The sequence below is a fragment of the Haliotis asinina genome, chromosome 4, assembly GCF_037392515.1.
Source record: "Haliotis asinina isolate JCU_RB_2024 chromosome 4, JCU_Hal_asi_v2, whole genome shotgun sequence".
NCBI classification, from domain to species: Eukaryota; Metazoa; Mollusca; class Gastropoda; order Lepetellida; family Haliotidae; genus Haliotis; species Haliotis asinina.
The window spans coordinates 27553446-27565630 of record NC_090283.1 but is presented as its reverse complement, the minus strand read 5'-3'; the positions used below and the strand labels follow the sequence as shown (position 1 = coordinate 27565630).

The window sequence follows — 12185 nt, the reverse complement described above, 5'->3', positions numbered from 1 at the left end:
TATATACTATGCAGCATTTCCTCGGTGTTTTAGACATCAGTTCGCCCATCCGCAGCATGCATGGGCTAAAAACAATTCCATGCTCAATATGCATGGAAAGAGTATCGTACCAAGAACTAGAAAATCAAAAACAGATATATTCACACGAAAGTTGTGTGCAGCGTGACGCCGTGCCAGACGCAAAATCATAGAGAATGACGTAAACAATCATTGACATTTCTGGCCTTTTCAACGAAAACAATGAAAACAAATAACCATACGCAGATAGTCACAACGTTTCTGGTTACTTATATTATACATTTATGAATATTTAGTTTCTATTTTTCAAACAGCCAAAGGATTTGCGTTTACACTATGGCATAGACAATTTAATATTTGACATTTCTGTGTAAGTTTATTGCTGTAGGTGGGTAGATCCAGGTGACGTAAAAGTCCACTTTTACAGGAATTAATGACACTCTCTAATCGGTTCAGTCGCAGAAAGACCACGTTCTTGGGCGTTTATACACATGGGCCGTTTTTCGTTTTCGACTCCATGCGAAAGGTGCGGACATTTCCAACAATGGGTTCGGGTGATTTTACAAGAACCTTAATCCCAGAGGAATGCGACCACCACAGGACGTCCATGTTCATTTGATTCACACATATGTCCGTATACCATATCACGTATGTACGAAGTATCATCCAAAGTGCTGATTCAATTTAAGGCCATGGCAATCATGTGACAACAATTCTTACATAGCATTAATAATATTTTATATACACTTCAAACAAGTATGGGGACACCCTAAAATTTGACAGGCATGTATTCACTTAAACGTGATTTGGCCATTTATTTTTCTAAGGTGAATGCAACTGTGTGTGTGCTGAATGAGCACTTTAATCAACATCTTCGTTGAGTCTGACTGATATGAAACATTGACAAAAACAGTGAAGAACAAGAGTGCTGAAACACACAAGCACCACGTCAGCTTCCAACACCCCAATAGAAAAGACTTCCCATGCTGCTTGTCTCGTGTCCTTTGAAAAATCTACAGACAGTACATGTATATAAAAATGCGTCGCAATTTCCTCTACATGCCACAGCGCAAACATGGGTCCATGTCAGAACTCACATAAGAACTACATCACATTTGAACTACATCACAAATGAACTACAAGGATTAATTTTTGGATTAATTACGTCAGTAGAGGCACCCCCATGGCAAGATACCCCAGAACCTTCATTATGTTAATGACGAGCTAATGGCAACACGACATCGTTAAAACGTTAGTACAACAGAATTTAATGATACATTAGTAAATGAACGTTTAACGGCACGTTAATGCTTCATTAAAGTTTTATACAACCGCGCGGGTCCTGTGCATTAAAAAAATTACAGTGAACGGAAATGTGGGGTGTTTGATAGATTATCATTTCAACAGTCGAATCAGTCAGATAAATTAATAAATAGTTTTATTAACAATAATGATAATAGTTTATTTTGGTGTCATGTGTACAGGTAGATGTATAATCACGTTTAGCACACAGGGTCATCACTGATGAGGGTCATCACTAGTGATCACAGGGTCATCACTGGCCTAAGAGACACCTAGGCATACAATTGCAAACATTCCCAAACAAACATTCTTTTAAAAGATCACATTCTCGCTAAAACGTAACCTTAACATCTAACACACCTCTCACAGCATCCATACAGACAGACCAACCACTGACACCCAGCCCAGCGACCTTCCATACTCGTCTCAAAGAGCTGAGGCAGAATGCATATTTACGGGTCTCTAAGTACACGCCCAACAGATTCTTATACTAAGATATCCCTTTTTTCATTCGTGAAAAATGTATCTGAACCACAGATGTTTCTCCTTCCAAAAAACCGAATTTAGCAAACAGAGTACTGGCTTATACATGCCTCTTTGTTATTCACTTCAGCCTATCATCCGTTGTTGTTTATATTGTCTATTACTTAGTTTGTCATACAGACCCTAAAGCAAACATATCCAAGAAAGCCCAAGCTTGTATAGAAAATGTGAAAGTCTAGAAGGCACACAAAGAAAGACTCGGAACTCCTTTTCATGACTTTTTTTCAACTATGAATAGATCTATCTATTACAATGTAGCCGCTGTTTTTTTTTAGGGATATTTCTCAACTGACGACACAGGTCCGTCTGCGGATCCGTATTACTGTTGTATTACCGTATTATTATTATTCTTGACTTAGTCTCAGCTTCCAGCGTGTAACTTACTAAACACATGACGAGTACAAGCCTGCCTGTAACCTAGTTACAACCACCCCCATCCCTCCTCACCCTTCCCCAGCGATTTGTTTGTGTTTGCTAGAAAGGGAGATAAGAGGTTATCAGTGTGAGCTCGCCCTTGGCATACTACACGTGGCACCTCGTACAATGCATGTGACATACAGTATATTGCGCTTGATGTACTGCATGTGATTCTGTCTATGGATGGTCATTTACTGTTTAGAAGGAGGGTCAAAGGGTGGCCTTTTCCATGACGAGTTGACATACTGACCCACTAGGTGGAAATTATCCAGGCGAGGTCAGCTAGGACAACCAGCAGCTCCGTTACTCAAATATTCTAGTACAGGTAAACCGGCTCAGTCCTTCATTGGCCACAGAAGGGTGAAGGCTGAGTTACAACATGGCTAACAGGGCGGAGGAGGCAATGAGATGTGGCTTTGATATGCCGCTATTTATGCACGAGGGACGAATCACCCCGAAACTGAGCTTGCCTCATGTCATCACCATGAAGTCTCGTCGTGTACGCGAGGATGACATTTATGTATGTTCCTATCCCAAAACAGGTACTGTACTATCCGTGTTACAGTTCATAGAGCTGCATTCATTGCTGAACTCCCGACGGAGGCGTGTTCACAGAAAGAGCATTCATAGAGAGCATCTCTACTAGACACATACATGTTCAGTTTGCTTCTAGTGTCTGTTTAGTGTCTGTAACGTATATCGAGAGCGTATGTCCACCAGGCATACATGTGCACAGATCGCCTCTCGATAGGGCATGTATTGTATGTTTAATGTCTGTAACGTATATCCAGAGTGTATGTCCACCAGACATACACTGTGCACAGACAGCATCTCGATAGGACCTGTATTGTATATTTAACGTCTGTAACATTTATCCAGAGTGTATGTCTACCAGGCATGCACTGCACACAGACAGCCTCTCGATAGGGCATGGCATTGTATTGTCTCTTTAATGTCACCTACTACATGAACCTGAACCCCAGATTTACCCGATGTTCACAAGGTACTCACTGTACATATACAGCATGTTCAATTAGGTATATTATAAGCTGTTCACTGGTCACGAGAGGGGGCCATGAGCTCATGCACCAGGCATACACTGTGCTCGAGCCCGCAGGGCGATAGGAACATCGACAAACCTCGAGGGTACATGACCACATGTACCCGAGGGACCAGTGAACAAAGTATTTATCTTACCGAACACCTGAATTTTCACTTTACACGGTTGAATCACTTCTGTTGAATGCGAGGCGAATCGCCATTTTGCAGACAACACACAGTAAACAAATTTAGAGTTATCTCCCTTCCATTGATTTTCAGTCGCAAAGCATCGGTAATTTCCGTGCTTCATGCGTGATTCAATGTTATTCGTGGCAAAGAAGTACTACCATGAAGCACCAGAAGAGTCGGAAATTCCCCAGTGGTGTACATTAAAAATAGTAATAAGCAGGGTACATTGAAAAAAATAGAATATCGCTTAGCCAATCAGAAAGTGACATTCATGTGTGATGTAGGTAACCGATGTTGACTATAGGTACTCACTGTACATATACAGTATGTTCACCGAGGTATATCCGATCTTGACTACGTACTCATTGTACATACAGCATGTTCACTGAGGTATATCCGATGTTGACTAGGTACTCACTGGGTGTGGGAGATAGCCAACATGATTGTGGCCGGCAAGGCAGAGTACGCTAAACACTGGCAGAACCATGCATTCCTTGAGTTCAGGAGTGAGGCGGAACTGGATGAATCCCGTCTCCCAGGATCTTCTTCACCCATATGCTGCCCAGGTAAGGAGTATCCACATTAACTGTAGATTTAATTAAACCGTCAATTAATTGCAGTTATACTCACACTCCCTACACTGCATTTGTTGGGGGTCATAAAAAGCGGCCAGAAACGGCACTGGAGTGCTTGGTGTGTGTGTGTGTGTGTGTGTGTGTGTGTGTGTGAGAGAGAGAGAGAGAGAGAGAGAGAGAGAGAGAGAGAGATGGGGGGGGGGGGGGGGGGATTGGGGGCGGGGATGGATGAGGTTGTTGCTATACAGCAGTTAGATCCAAAGCAGCCATATCGATCGCACAATATCACACATCTCATTGATATTCAGTAAACTAGGTCATATTGTTGGAGGGACAACTCATTTCAGATCCTTCTAACTTTATTTTGCTGTACAAAATTACACTAAATAATTTAGCAAGTGTCCAAGACCAACAGGTACAGTTCGTTACATCAGCTAGTAATAAGCGTTTACTGTACGGCTTGTGTTACATGGAATCCTCTCTCACTACATCTTACACCAGACAGTTGCCAGAGGAGGTGTGGAAACGGGATGTCATGTCATCCACGTGGACAGGAACCCAAAGGACGCATTGTGTCGTTCTATGTACAACAGATTAACCAAAACTGGTGGCACAAGGAAAAACCTAAAGCGTTCATCGGCACATGGGATCAATATGTCCATGCCAACATCAAGGGAACTGGTGAGTTTTCCCTTCTCTGGAGCAATTATTCAAGGATTGTAGGTGTAGACTGGACTACTGAAACAATGAACAGGTGCAGAGAAACATGATATTGAAAATCAAAACAAGTATTGATTCTAAACAAATGCAGGAACAAAACATTTACAAAGCAATAAAATACTAATTTACACAATTCAAAACCCACACGTGTAATAAACAAAACAATTACCAACTAACCATCACGCCGTTTCTCCTCGACCACTTCTGGTAAACCTTCCCACAACACGGGGCTCACAGGCGATGCACACCCGTTGCACACTTGTGTCACATGTGTGTGACACGCGTTCTCAACGCGTTCAAGGGAAATTAGCCTTTAGGCAGTAGTGTACCTGGTCCATTGTAAATGCTGATTGAAACTAGTCACAACAACCTCCGTTGTTTTTGTGGTAAGAGGGAATGTGCAACAGGTAGACAGGCAGCAGGAGACGATAGTTGTGTCATATAGTTTTAGTGTAGCTCCGACCGTAAAGCTCGATCCGGATCTCCAGCAACCAATGCTTGTCATAAGTGGCAACTGACGGGATCGGGTGGTCAGGCTCGCCGACTTTGTTGATATATGTCATCGTACCCTAATTGCGTAGATTGACGCTCCTGGTGTTGATCACTGGATTGTCTAGTCCTCTCCGATTGTTTACAGACGGCAGTCATGTAGCTGGAATATTGCTGAGAGCATCGTGTAACAAGAAACCAGCCAGCCAAATTTTGTATTCCCGTGTGCATTGGTAAACTATGGAATCCGAGAAGGGACATTGTCGCGTTGTCGCATTGTCGCGTTGTCGCCCTCTCCAAAACAAGCAAAATGAGGTGAAAATTAACCAAAGCGCGACAATGCGAAAATGCGACAACGCGACATTTCGCCTGTTTGTCGCATTGTCGCGTGTCGCGTTTCGAATAACATTTACTCTGTTCCTCCAAAGTGCGACACGCGACATAGCGACACTTTTCAAGGTCAAAATATGTCGCGTTGTCGCATTGTCGCCCTATCTAAGATATGTAATAATTCACTAAAAACACACCCGTGAAGGTCCCGGGGTAGAATAGGCTTTCAGCAACCCATGCTTGCCATAAAAGGTGACTATGCTTGTCGTAAGAGGCGACTAACGGGATCGGGTGGTCAGCCTCGCTGACTTGGTTAACACATGTCATCGGTTCCCAAGTGCGCAGATTGATGCTCATGTTATTGGTCACTGGATTGTCTGGTCCAGACTCGATTACTTACAGACCGCCGCCATATAGCTGGAATATTGCTGAGTGCGGCGTAAAACTAAACTCACTCACTCACTCACTAAAAACGCGACACGCGACAATGCGACAACGCGACATTTCATCAAAATGTCGCACTGTCGCACTGTCGCGTGTCGCGCTTTATTAAAATATTGACCATAGTATGCATTTAACAAATTAACTGAAACGCGACACGCGACAATGCGACAAAATGTATGTCGCATTGTCGCGTTGTCGCCCTTTTTGTTACCGGTGCGCATGTGTAGAAAGTCAATTAATCTACGCATGCGCAGAAAATGTTATACTCTATTCCATACTTCACTGGTCTTTCGTTACCTCCAATGGTTTTTAAAATGAAGTAGTGCTCTAAATGGCAATGGGCCTTCTCATCTTGAACTTAATGCAAATCTTTCTTTATTGTTTTACATATTGCAAATGTATTTAGCCAGTCAAGTGTGTTCTAGCAGCAAAACGAATTAGTAGCGCAACTATTCATTGTAATCACGGCGCACTGTACCCCTGTCATTCAAGGCGGGGCAATTAATTTGAGCAGTTAGTCTCTTAGTCACACCAGATAGTTATTACCATACGTTCGAATATCAACACCATACACATTAATCACTTTGGAGATTTCGATGACAGGTTGTGATTACAGGTTGTGAAAAACTAAAATATTGTTAAAATTCAAGCCACATCGGCAAATTCATCAGGTGATGTCCTCGAATGGGTCACTATGTTCCATAATGTGGCTCCTGACAGTTTCGTGGTACAGTCCTGTCCGACGCTGATGAATTTGTTGAAGATCTGCCTCTGTTCAGCCAGCAGTGGATGGATACCAAGTAGAATTAGATATCACTTAACCATCCGTCACCTCAATGACAGCTTTGGTCGACTTTGAACGTGATAATGGGAAAACGCCTTACAAATGGACTGTTAGCAGTAGGATATTAGAAACAATGACATCACTTGGTAGAGTTGCGTACACTTGTAGTGCCAGAAACCAGCTTTCCCTCCCTCACTCCTCTCACTCTTCTCGCCGCTCCACTCCACTCACCCAAGGTTTATTGGTATAAATAGCACGGTATTTCATTACAATGATGTATTGTGATGCCCGTTTTCATTTCTGTTTGAATCCTATATTATTAATCCTGCACATAGCCTGATTCACAATATGCCTCATAATTTTTTCATACGGATACTAGATCCATCGATATACATGTACTTGTATCGTTTTAAACCTACGGCTGTTATATCAAAAAAAGAAATTCAGCAGAAGGGTCAGTCTGAATAGGACAATTCTCTTAAGCAACGACACTCAACCACTCTGGACTTCACGACTAGATGTACGTTCATTTATCATTGTTCTGATGTCGATCCCTGGCTATCTGAACCCTTTAAAATATCGAAAAATAATCGTTCTCGTCATATTTGTTTTACATTCCGCCGTAACTAATAAAATTTTGATGAAATATCGTATTCACGCATTACCGCGCGTCGCGCTTTGTTAAAATATTGACTACAGTATGTATTATAAGATATTAACTAAAACGCGACACGCGACAATGCGACAACGCGACATTTTGATGAAATATCGCGTTGTCGCATTGTCGCATTGTCGCGCTTTGATTAATTTTCACCTCATTTTGCTTGTTTTTGAGAGGGCGACAATGCGACAACGCGACAATGTCCCTTCTCGGATTCCATAGTAAACGGACGAAAATATCGAGGATTTAATTCACATAACATAATATCGTCATGCACTTCCAAGCTAAGAATTTCACGCTGTCACAACGCTATGCTTTTGTCGTTACAACATGCACATTTATTATTATCAAATCCACACTGACTGACTCCCATGTATCTCCCATTTTCTCTCAATCATAAATTTAAGAGTGTATAATTTTCATTTTCCAGTCACGTTTGACTCCATACTGGATCATGTCTTGGCATGGAGTAAGGTCCCTGAACTGCATCCGGATGTGCCCTACTGTCAAGTTCATTTCGAGGATTTGAAGAAGGTCAGCTATATTTGATACGGCTTACTGTAAGTACGGACAGTTGGACAGTCTGCAGGCGTTGCTTGTCGGACATCCATGCTTGTTCATTCTTTATCATTTTACCTTTATTTCATTTATAATCCCGATGCAACCTTGTCTTATCACACAAAGTATTTTCATGTTTACTTAACACTCGCGTTCATAAGGATACATATCTTGGCCCGCTGGAAAATACAGTTAGTGACACCATGCACACTAAGTCACTTGCCACATATACAGGTACCTCGTATATAATATTAGTAATTGCCTACAAGGTTGTATCAGGCTTGTGACACAACGCAACCCCATGGGCATCACGTGTCAGGATATAGGTCTTCAACACATTAGGAGACCTACTGGAACTGCTGGTCAGATTGTTGGTTGCGGTTCATTGTATCTTAGTGGCGTAGTACGTCATGAGAGTCGGAAAGGGACCTCTATTTTATACTCTTCAAAATAGTAGGGAAACTTCATTTTCAATTTACGATTGAAAACATTTGGGAGATATACAGAGATATACAATGTTGATATGGGTAGGGTATTATTTTGAAGGTCTCCGTCATACAGAATAAATATTATAACCAACAATATAATCATACCGACAAATATATTTCATGTAGAAATGAAATAACTTTAGCATTACTCCATACAGGACGATGTGGCTCAAGTAAAGAGGTTGGCGGAGTTTCTAGGACGACCCCTAGAGGACAAGGTTTATGTGGAGATAGCCAAGGCCTGCAGGTTTGACAAACTGAAACATGCATCTGAAAACATAAAGGATCAAACCTTTCACAACAAGTGGAATAAGGGCTCGACTGGTTATTTCAGGAAAGGTAAAGATGGCCAGTTAATTCCCAGTAAACAATAAAGTTCAACTTTGATAACGATTCACTGAGTGTGCGAGTGGGTGTAATATATGTACAAGCCACGGACTTGACTCAGATTGTATGCCAGTGTGGACAACTTGCCGTATTAGACAGATGCCGGTTTTGCCAGCTTCCACTGTAATGGTTTTCAGTGGTGGTTTTAACTACGGTCATACCCCTCCGCAAGGGACCTCTATTTTATACCTTTCAAAAAAGTAGGGAAACCTTATATTTTCAATTTACGATTGAAAACATTTGGGAGATGTACATAGATTATTGTTGTTGATATGATTATAATAAATATTTAGGGTGTGCACCACATCATTATGACCTTTGTTTGAACATCAATAACTCTTGAAAGATAACTGCTGCGTTGCTTGAAATATGCACTAAGAACTGTGTGAACCAAGATGATTGTGAAAAATAATGTTATAAATTAATTCATAAATTGACATTCTTGAAAACCATAAAAATAGAGAATAGCACCCCTTACATCCGCATGGGGCAAATGCGTTGTGCACGTGCATCCCATGCTTTGTGTTTAGGGATGGTGTTAAAGAGAAAAGGTTGTGGGGTCATAAGATGTCTGTCGTTGAAAAGTTTGGTGGCACGTGTACTTCCTATTCGATGTGAATATTCAGGTTCCTCTTTCTTAAGAGTATAGTCGTCATAGCCTTAGAACGCTAAAGTATTGATAAATATGGACCAGGCAGATAGAGACAGAATGACAAAATATTAGTTGTCCAAATTATGAAAAGGGGGAAATGATTAAAATCAAACTTTTGACAATTTTGTTATCAATGTATTTTTTTCCATTTAGTTTTCTTTTACAGTGTTCACTATAATTTTGTTGTTAATGTATTTGTTTTGCATTTACTTTTAGTTTACATTGTTCACTATAATTTTATTATCAATGTATTTGTTTTGCATTTACTTTTCGTTGACAGTGTTCGCTATAATTTCACATTTGTAGTTTGATAGTCTGAAACCTTTGAATGTTTATTTCCAGGTTATCTTTTCACTATGTACATGGCTCTGTATTTACAGGGGAGAGCGGTGACTGGAAGAACTGGTTCACCGTGGCCCAGAGTGAAGCTTTTGACAGAGCATATGAAGAAACATTCCAACAGAAATTTCCATACTAAAATGTCTTTATGTGAGCTCTGCATGAGAAAGGAGTGATGTAACATTTTTCCAAATAAAGTTTTTGTATCTAAGAGCAATTCACTCGAACATTCTCGAACATTATGGAGGTGCTGTACCCAACATCACGTGTAATGTTACAAACATTGAGATGCAAAAACAAAAATAATAGTTGACACACAAAGTATTCAGGCAAAAACAAAGAGTGGTATAATATATATACACAGACGAGCTAATGATTGTGCTGTGGCAATATGCTGATTTATTAAACTTGCTTTCTCACACACCCGCGTGAGCGAAACCCATGTGAGAAAACTGGTTTCAAGCATATATGTCAGATCAATTTCCAAGCCCGTGATTGGCTGCTCACTGGTGATGACCAAAGGTCAGAATGTGACTGACTTCTTTCTTGATTAAACGTCATTGAAAGGTTACTTGTACTTCAGTCGAGCGCAAAACCGTAACTTTTGTCTTTATACCTATGTATTATGAAACATAAACCATCACTTTCGCACTGCAACATCACGATTCCTTTTTTCCAATTCAAAATATTGTTTGCAGGATTATCTAGATTCTAAAACATTCACGAAATATAGAAATAAAATATTTTGGGCGTTAATTTCGTAACCTTGAACACAACTAAAGTTTGATTGTTAAATAGTCTTAGACAATGACTATCGTACTGCCTGCCTTTAGTCCACTGGCCAGCAGAGGTCTGGACACTTACTTGGGGCACTTGAGTCCGGTAACGCAGAACAAGTAGAGAGGCTTATTTATTTTGTGTTATACACTTAAAACTCCTTTGACACAACCTTACTCCTTAGAATGCCTTTCATAAAAGGAATAAATGCATCTATTTTCAGACATAGGCTCTGCAATCAGAGCCACGTCTCGTTAAGGGTTAGGGGTCAGGAATTTAGGGTGTTAGGTTACTGGGTTAATTGTTTAATTGATAAGACTCAACTTTAGACTTTAGTAAGTAACTGTCTTGAAACGTGAGAATTTCACATGTTACGTGGGCGTTTCGTAAATAAATTATGCCCTTTCTCTTCGTTATATTTTCACCAGCTATGAGACATTTTTTACTGAACCAATACACTTGAAGTTGGCCCTGCCATTATCATATACATGGTCCTATACCATACACTGGCCAACTTCACGTGTCAGTGGCCAGATATGTCCATTCAATATGCAGCTGATATGTACATATGCTCTCTGTACATTGTTTATACATGACAAGGAGTTTAAACCCAGGCCTTTTGACATGGGCACATTTGTCTGGAGGTGGTATTCACCAAAGGCAAATAGAAACTTATGATTAGGTTGGAGTGGTTTCTATATAGTTGTTGACAAGCTGTCTGATTTTGTTTTACGACTTCATAAGTCTCCAATCAGTCCTGTGGTCAGTGTCCACATTGACCATTTGATAGCCTGTGAGGAGTCTCAGCTCCTCCCAGTTGGTTACAGGAAGTAGAACACCCCTCACATCATAAACTGATTAAAGCATATATAGATACCCTTGTAGATAATGTAACGATGGATGCTTGTGTTCATAATGGTGATACGAGTGAGACACCAGCACTTAGGGCTCGTTTGGGGAGGCTTGTAAACCAGAGAATAAGGTAGTCACTGAAGTATAGTGTAATGCCTTTTTGGTTGAGGGATAACAAGTGTTAATCAGGGGTGAGAGGATCTTCTCTATCTGGTGTTCAACTTATGGCACATTGGCCAAACTGTTGTCTCATTGGACTATATATTTGCCTCAGCCTAAGGGAATCAATGATTTTGTTCGGTAGGCAGGTTTTGCATAGTTTCATTACGGGGAAGTTGTGTAACCACGGGCCTGGTGTTCATTTACTAGGGCCGTATGAAATAGGATGATAAATTGGTGAAATGGGAGGAAGAATAAGAGAAATTTTTGGAGGATGAAAGGCCAGTGTAGCCAAATATATACAATAAGGGAATGGCTTGTCTTGAAGTAATGCGTTCAACCCGTCACTTCCGAATCTTTGGGAGTTGCCTGACACATTGGATCAGCAGACACAGAAGACCTACACGAATCCATGCCAAGTGTCCATCATGTGGACATGTCTTCACGGACGGGAAGGAGG

At 40.9% G+C, this 12185-nt stretch overlaps 1 pseudogene; it reads left to right on the top strand.

Annotated features, from left to right (window-relative positions):
- Positions 1–2607: 2607 nt before the first annotated feature.
- On the top strand, positions 2608–10145 carry LOC137282408 (sulfotransferase 1C2-like; annotated as a pseudogene).
- The last annotated feature ends 2040 nt before the right edge of the window (positions 10146–12185 follow it).